The following is a 6,057-nucleotide window of genomic DNA, read 5'->3' as shown; positions in this document are numbered from 1 at the left end:
GCCGCGGCCGAAGGCGCCGCCTCTGCCTCCCCAAACTGTCCCCCTCGCCCCTTCCTGAGCTCGCCACAAACGCCTTCAAGCGGTCCGCTGATAAGACTCACGGGGGAGGAACCGCGTTACAGTGTCATTTGAACGGACGCTTCTCCCCTCTCCCGTGTGTACAGCGGGGAGATTTCCATGACATGCGGGCAATGAAAACAGATTGATCTGATTCAATCCCCCCAGCCCCCCCCCCCCGTACACCAGCGCAGTGATTCTCAACCAGGGGCCACACGGCACCCTTGGGTGCCTTCAGGTCTTTAAAAGGTGCCACGTTAGCGCTGTTAGGAATGCAAGTGTGATCAACCCACAGATTTCAAGTAGGAAATCGTAGTGTTCAAAGCAGCCTGACCTCCTTTGGGCTTTCTGAGTTCTTTGCAGCAGAATTGCTCTGGTATTTTTCCATAACTGAAATCCAAGTCAAAGCTAGGAGCTGGTATTTCCCAAGGGGAGCCTCAATTTTATCGAGGGAGGCCTTGAATCTAAAAAGCGAGAACTAGCACAAAGCTGCAATGCTTGGGACCATACTCTGTGTACACACACACACATACACACACGCGCACGCGCTCCCGAGTCATTCAGGTGTCACGAATACCAGTATTAGATTTGTTTCAAACCGGGCTAACCACCCTGTGCTGTAACTCTCCAGCAGTACAACCCGGCTGAAGACAAGAATAACTTGAGCAGTGGAAGTAATTCTGCTACTGCTCATAGCACGCCAGTCACTACTGTTAGTGGACACGGTCAGTCTACTTTCTACACTTTACTCCAGAGGGGTCAAATAGTGCTAAATACTTTATACACACACACACACTGTTTGATTGTCCCATACATTGAAGAAGGACTGATTTTTGCAGGTTTACAGGCTACAGAGAGAATCACCACTACGTAAGTCTCCCCGTTTTCATGTCTCCTTAGCACAACCACTGCTGTTGCACCTTCCCCCTCCATTCAGCCACAGTCCCCAAGGAGCAACATCTTCTCCATACTCTCTTCTGTCATCTACAGGAAACTGGTCTCAGTCGGCTCGGAAAAGCTTGACTTACCACACACAAAAGGTGATCGAACCCATCCCAACATAGTCAACAAACTGAGAAAAATCAAATGATGAAAAAGTAACTCTGGTCATGAGGGCTGAGGCATTACTATACTCCATTTCTCTGCCACTGGATGCCAACACGTGGAATGAAATCTGATAGAGATTCAGAGTAGGCTCATGCTTTATGTTTCCTCTGTACTACGTCCGCTGATGATTTATCAAACTAACAGTCTAGCTTGCAGGTGAGTCTGAGGGGTATTAGCCCAAGTCACGCAGTTTATGTTGCCATTTGCAGATCTCATTTGTGCTTCTGCAAGACTGCTGGGTTGGACAACGGTGTGCATTGTACTTTCCCCTCCCTTTTCATTCCCCAGGGTGTTCTCTTAAGGTTTGCATCAGCACTGAGGAAAACCCATGTCAACGTATGCATGGGCGACTGGTGCCTCCTGAGTCAGGGGGAGCATGTACCCCTCCACCGGCCAGTCAGCAACCTACGCGTCACCGCTGAATGTATGTACTCTGTTGGTAGAGGACAGGGAATTACAAGGAAGAAACATATTTCTATCGATGTCTCCACCACGGTTCAAGAAGCCCAACGGTTTAAATGTCTCAAATATTTCTGCCTCTTCAACCACCTTAATCAAATGTCTTTCCCTTGTCACAGACAGTGTATGCAAATATGTAAACCTTTATAACAATAGCACCAACCTCCTCAGTCAAAACTGGTGCTCAGCAGAGGAGCACTCATCCTCTTTTCCACAATGATTAGAGATTCACATCCTTCTGGTCTGGCACTGCAGTGTGAGGGTGAGATCTCTCATGAGGAACCAAACAACTCCCCACCTCCTTCCTGAGGACTTCAGTTACTCCTGTTCAGCTCAGGTCCTTTGAACAACTACCTCCTCTCCCCCATGGCCCTTACAACACCACTCTAAACCAGTTTCCATTTCACACGTGGGGACCTGAGAGTCTTAGATTCTCATAGCTATTTAGGTGCCTAATTAGTCAAGGGATCCTGGTTTTCCATTTCCCATGGAACAACAGAGGAAACCATGGATTCCCCCCTTTTATCAGAGAAAATATGGATTTCTCCTTTTATGAGAGAAAGCCGTGGATTTGCTGCTTTTGCAAACAGCTCTCCAGGCTGGTTGAGCTCCATCCTGCAAGAGCTGTTTGCAAACAGGGAGGAAAACTGCCAGCCCTGCCCAGAGGGGCAGGGGCAGTGGCAGGGGGAAGGGCAGGGTCTGAGGCTCTCACTCAGCCATGGCTCCGCTCAGCTCAGCTTCACTCTTTGCTCCTGGAGCCTGAAGTAAGTGGGACTTGCAGGGGGCTGGGGCCCCTCTGCCAGGGCTAGGGGGGTGTGGGTCATGACTGGGGGCACCGGCAGGGCTGGGGAGACCCAGAAGCTGGCCCTGCCCCTGCCTGAGCAGGCACAGCAGTGGGGGAGCCGGCTCCATGCTGCTTCTGCTGCAGCTGCCTGCTGTTGGGGGAGCTGCAGACTTAGGTCCTTGGCACCATAGCCCTGGCAGCTGGGGGCTCCCTCCAGCAGGGCAAGGGGCAAAGGGGCTGTGGATGGGGGCAAGAGGCATGAGTAGGGTGGCGGGCTGTTTTGGGGGCAGTGAGGGGCACCAGCAGAGCTGGGGGATCATTGGGGACAGATTGAGGGGCACCAGCAAGGCTAGGGGGGGCTTTGGGGGTGAGTGAGGGGCACCAGCAGAGCTGGGGGGTCATTATGGGGAGAGTGAGGGGCACCAGCAGGGCCGAGGGAAGCATTGGAGTGTGTGAGTGGCACCAGCAGGGCTAGGAGGGGTTGCAGGAGGCTTTTAATTTTAATAACGTATTGGGGGGGGGGGGTTATGAGAGAATTTGCAAGTTTTTGTCAGAGAATTTGTGATCTTTTTTATCAGAGAAAAACAGGATCCCTGCTAATTACATACTTGGACCTTTGGGAAGCTGGGCCTTGGGCCGTCTGCAGCCGAGCTGGGATTTCTCCCATAGGTTCTTTGAGAACTCCTAAAAAGCCTCCTGAAATCAGAGGCAGACAAGGTTCTTTGGGTAAATCTGGTATCTTTTATTACACCATCTCCAGTAGTTGAAGAGATGCTTCCTCAGCCTGACAAAGGGTATTTACACCCAAAAGCTTGCTAAGAAGAATTCTGCCAATGATTTGAGTTGGTCTAATACAAGATACCAGGTTTGCCCAACAAACCTTGTCTTCCTGTGTCCTTAGACCAACACAGCCACAACACACCCTGTTGAAATCACAAACCTTTGCCTGAAGTGCAGGGAACTCCTGAACTGTGGGATCTCCAAGCAAGTATACAAAAGAGGGGATTATGATTATGTCTAGTGAGCTATTTAGGCACAGAAGTTTACCATGTCTATATTTCCAAATTATCCAAATTGTAACAAATTCTATATTTACAAATTAATTCCATAAATTGAAATAGGTTCTCTTTTTTTTCCCCCCTAAGCATCCATTATTATTTCACCCCCCTTGAAAGGAGACCTGGAAAGCTCTTGATGACCAGGTAATAATGTTGTTCTTTTGTTTTTTAGCAGTAGGTGCCCCTTTGAGGAAACATGAATTTGTAACAGTGATCACAACAGCTAGAGTGTCCCTACCCAGCCTGGAGATTTGCCTCCTACTCCAGCAGTGAAAGAAAGCATAATGAGGAGCTACACCAGGCAGGGCCAGGGCCATTTCTTCACCACCAGGAATGATGATGAAACTTGGAGAACTAAATGTGTTTTTTACCAACATGGACGGTTCTGTATGATGAAACGAGAGAACCACATTCTGTGTATGTGAGAAATAGTTGCTATTTTAAGCAAGGAGGCACCAAGCAGAGAACTTGGGCACCTCACAGAAAGATCCCATTTTTGGTATTTCCTTGCACTTCAAGAAGATGCTCTCAGCTCTTGGCCTTCCCATTTTGCCCTCCTTCAGTTGTGGGACTCCTTTACCTTCTACAGTTAGAGGCGACCTGGAGTCTTTTGCTTGACAGATTGTGTGAAAATTAGATGGAGAAGAAGTAAGAGCTAGCGAACAGCGTGCCAGAGTGAGAGCCAGGAGACTTGGTTTCTATCACTGGGTTTGTGGTGAAGTTTCTCCCTGACTGTAGGCAAGTCATTTCTTTCCAGTTGTCCATGGGAAGATAATGCTCACATTTGTAAAATGTTTGGAGAACAAATGAAAAGTGTATCACCATTATTATTATTTTACCTGGACCTGAAACCCCAGCACAGTCAGAGGCCCATCCCACAAAGCACGTGGCTGGAGCATGTCTCCTATTCGCCTTCAAGAGCCCGTCCTCCTGGGACAAAGTCTGTCTGAAGAAGCCGAGAATCTAGACTCTGACAGCCTGCTGAGTCCTAAATAATAATAAATATCTACCCTAAATAATCTTGTTATTTAAAAAATCACCTAGCCAAAGGAAAACAGCCAAGCAAGGCTGTGGGCTACTGGAGACCTCTAGCAGCCTTACATTTGGATGTGGAAGTACTTTATATAGGAAAACATTCATCCCTAATGCCCTTGTACTCCTGATATGAGCACTGATTTCTGCCAAACCGAGGGGTCTACCTAGCCACACACCCCATAGGCTGCCAGCACGGGTAAGTTAAGCAGAAGGGTGAGACTCGATGCTGAGAGATGCTATTGCTGACACAGCATTTCAAGGCCCCTCTTCTTCTGGGTGATACACGATGTCTAACAATAGCCACCGGGATAACACTGGTGGAATCCAGCAGGCATCGTGGGCGAGTGCTTTTGTTCACGCATTTTCCTCAGCCATCTTGCCTATGCCTTCTGCCAGCCTCTGCTCCTTCCTTCCTTTAGCTGCCGATAGTTGATTGGAAGAGATGAGTATTAGAAACTAAAGCCTTTGCAGTGATTTTCCTCCTGCTCAGAGCTGTGTCTCAATTTTTAAGTCATTTACCTCAGCACCAAAGAGAAATCTATCTCCCCGCGTGAAAGGTCAGTTTGGATGAGCTCTTACCACAGCCGGACATAGGAAGAGAGCAGGAATTCTCTGTGTTTTCAGCAGACAAGAGGAGCTGCCCAGGTCTGAACAGCTAACGAGGCAGACCAGGTTCTCTGGGTAAATGTGATACCTTTCATTAGGCCAACTAAATGGTTGGAAAAATTGCTGTTTGCAAGCAGTCGGGCACAAACACCCTTCTGCAGGCACAGGGAGAGTCTGCTGGTGTTTATGTACTGACTCTCCTAGCTTTCTTTCTAGGCCCCCTTGTCATGGGTGGCGCTTTGCTACAGAAGAGGCAACCGTGCCTTCGTTTCATGGTGCCCGTGTCCCCCAGGTTGACTCCCACGGCTGAGAGTTAACTCAAACTCTGCAAGGCCCACAGGGCACTTTCCATGGGAACCATCTTAAACCCCACCCCAAAACCCACATTCACATCGCTTGTATGAGAAGCAGCTCCCGCTGCCCGCGGCTCGCGAAGGAGAGCATCACCGGGCTGCCTGCCCGCGGAGGTGACGGGGCTCGCGCGGGTCAGAAACCAGCGCGCAGTTTCCTGTTTTCAAAGGCTGGCTCCGAGCAGGGCGTGGAGAAGTTATTTTGAGCCTGCAGAAAAACAGTGCCTCCACAGCCCTTCTGACCAGGATTATGAAGATGAGGAGGACGCCCGTTTCGTGGCTCCAGCCCAGCGAGGCGACTGCCTGGGTCCCACACGCCGGCGGCGGGCGGGAGAGGCCCGAGGGCCAGCTCGCGTCTTCTCTCCGGGTTTTGTTTTACTCTTTTTTTTTCTTTTTTTTTTTTTTTCGGGCTGGTCATGAGACCCGGAAGTTTTCTTTTTTTTTTTTTTTAATTTCTATCACATGGCAGAGATATAATAAAAACAGAAAAATGGCGACAGTCACGTTGTGGCGGGTCTCTGCTGCGTCACGAGCTAATCTCCAGGCAAAGATCTCCAGGAACAAAGAAAAAGCGAGGGAAGGCGCCGCGGCCGCCGAGGTG

At 49.5% G+C, this 6,057-nt stretch overlaps 1 long non-coding RNA gene across 1 annotated transcript in view; it reads left to right on the top strand.

Annotated features, from left to right (window-relative positions):
• The first annotated feature begins 5,372 nt into the window (after positions 1-5,372).
• LOC109307561 overlaps positions 5,373-6,057 on the top strand; it is a 1,810-nt gene continuing 1,125 nt past the window's right edge. The window contains exon 1 of the long non-coding RNA XR_002100298.1: positions 5,373-6,054. This is a non-coding gene — a long non-coding RNA (uncharacterized LOC109307561). The remainder of the gene's footprint in view (positions 6,055-6,057) is intronic.

Source organism: Crocodylus porosus, unplaced genomic scaffold (assembly GCF_001723895.1).
Source record: "Crocodylus porosus isolate Cpor-Errol unplaced genomic scaffold, CroPor_comp1, whole genome shotgun sequence".
NCBI classification, from domain to species: domain Eukaryota; kingdom Metazoa; phylum Chordata; order Crocodylia; family Crocodylidae; genus Crocodylus; species Crocodylus porosus.
The sequence above is the reverse complement of the archived record's forward strand: the minus strand, read 5'-3'. Positions and strand labels throughout refer to the sequence as shown.